General features: G+C 33.7%; 1 pseudogene; it reads left to right on the forward strand.

The window, feature by feature from the left end:
* Positions 1–255: 255 nt before the first annotated feature.
* LOC145121927 (uncharacterized) lies at positions 256–1,782 on the forward strand (annotated as a pseudogene).
* The last annotated feature ends 763 nt before the right edge of the window (positions 1,783–2,545 follow it).

The raw sequence follows: 2,545 nt of genomic DNA on the forward strand, positions 1-2,545 counted from the left end.
ATCCCCCTTCATTCTGTTCTTCCCTTCTCTCTGCAAACCCAAATCACGATACCATCTCTGCTATACTAATTTATATAATCGTTTTATAATTTTTTTCTTAAAAACGCGCGTCAATTCTTGAAGATCACAAAATGGCAACCAAAAACTAGGGCTTTTATTTCCCCCTTACATATAATCGAGATTTTCAGAGTTTCAAAAACACTTTCTGTAATATGTGTTCTAATCATAATTGTTGATCAAAATCGTTGGGTATCAATGGAGAAATTTGGGGTTTTCAATGAAGACTGGAAGTGGCTGCTATTGGAGAGCCTTTGTTGCTCTGTTGCAGCGAACAAGACAACTTCTGGTTTTAGTGGATTTATAAGACGAAATTGGCCGAATGTTTGTTATGCGTTTGGAAGACTGGGTAACCTATTGTGTTTCTCGATGATTCAGTGGAAGGATTGTCTTCTTCACGGATGTAAATCGGTTTTCGATTTGGGCACAGCGGCTCTGTTCATCATTATATGGAGTTGTTTTCTTAGTTTGACATCAATGTCGTGCCTCTTATATATTCTTCTGAGTATGGTAAGATTACCAACTTTCCCCTACAAAACTTCAAATTCTTCGTTCATTGCCCTGAAAGTCGCTAATCGTTTTCCTTTTTTCCAGGTAACTGTTGTTTGTGTTGTTCGTTATCTAGGTTACACTCCTGGTCTATTAATGGTGGGACTTATCACCATTTTAATCTTAAGGATGTATGCTAACTTTTGGATCGCTGGCTCTATGTTAAATTTTGAAGGTTTCTTGTTTTCACTAAGTTGGGTGGTCTGGAGTTTTGGTATCGATTAATCTTGCTTTCCTATAATGTGATGCATTGACATTTATGCTCCAATGGTGTGATGATTTGAGTGAAAAGAGTGAAATGACACAGTTTGAAGAACCAAAAGTTCCAGAGTCGTTTCTTGAAGATGACATTACAGAGATCAAGTTCTGTGTTAATGGTGAGGAAGATGAACATGAACAGGTCAACTCGTGTAAATCTTAAAGCAATAAGCCAACTTTTATGAACAAAGAGAAGAAAGAGTCAAAGTCAACCATCTCCATTCCCATGGTCAAAACCCATGAAAATGAAGTCAATGAAATGGAAAGAATTATAAGCTGTGTGGATCACTATGAAACACTAGGGTTGACTCGATATGATAAGAATGATGCTATCTTGTTGAAGAAAGAATACAAGAAAAAGGTAATGCAATATTCAATATAATTTTTGGTTCTTTTTTTGGTCAATTGACTTTCGTTTTGATCCCTTATAGGCCATGCTAGTGCACCCTGATAAAAACATGGGAAACCCATTGGCAAGTGAATCATTTAAGAAAGTTCAATTTGCATATGAGGCAAGTATATCAGTATATCTTATAATTTTATATATATAAAGATCTTGAACTCATAATCACACCAATTTTCAGATTCTTTCTGATTCTATAAAGAAAAGGGACTATGATGATCACTTGAGAAACCAAGATTCAAAAACTTTGTTTCACAAATCTGCTAGTTCATCTCGTCAAGCGACTAGTGATTACTTTTCTGATGAATCAAGACGTATACATTGCACAAAATGTGACCTAATGCATATATGGGTATGTACAAATCGGTCAAAGTCGGTGCCAGGTGGGTCGTTAAAATGATAATAAAGATTCAACCTTTTTGTTTATTTTCATATTTATATAAACTAATGAGGCTTGTATGTTTCAGGATTGTAGTCAATATCATCAAGCCAAGGATGGAGATGGATGGGTTTAGGGGTGAGCAACGGATAACTTTGCATCCTATCTCACATCTTATTTGTGATCATGGATATGCTTGTTATAAATCGTCGGGTCTCTATTTATAAGATAATTGTTAAAGAATTTCATGATATTTGACTTAAAATAGTTTAAAAGTTTTTAGCAACTGGGTACCCGTAACCGGAACCGGTTCTGGCGGTTCCGGGAGCGGTTCAAAAATTTTAGATATGCATACCCTCCACCAGATGGGAATATCTTGGCCAATATTTTAAATGCTCTTATTGCTGTTCCTCGCTTCTACACACAGGTGATATTTTTTATGTCTAAATTTGTCATTTTATTATCTACCCTAATAAATGAAAATCCTTTTGCCACATGTAATTTTCTCAAGATTTTGGAGCTATTTTATTTCCACATGTCATTTTATTATTTATTTCATTCATTTTTTATTTCCACATCATCATCATTAAAGTAATTAAGAGAAACCATTATAGAATTAATAATCCATTGATAATGCCAGCTCCAAAATTTGTTGTTCTCTATTAACATAAATAAAAGTGTATAATTAAAAAAATTGATAGGATTTGCTTAAATTAAGGAATTATTAGATGAGAAATTTCCTAAATAAGTATATCCTATTGGACGTGATATTGTTTTTGATATTGAATGAAATCGTGTTTTTATAACAAATTCCATTATTGATATTATATTTCATATATATAATTTGTATCAGTATCATACGATCAATGTTTTGTGAATTGTTGTAAGTCCCCAATCTG

Source organism: Lactuca virosa, chromosome 6, assembly GCF_052849685.1.
Source record: "Lactuca virosa cultivar CGN04683 chromosome 6, Lactuca_virosa_CGN04683_v6, whole genome shotgun sequence".
Taxonomy (NCBI): domain Eukaryota; kingdom Viridiplantae; phylum Streptophyta; class Magnoliopsida; order Asterales; family Asteraceae; genus Lactuca; species Lactuca virosa.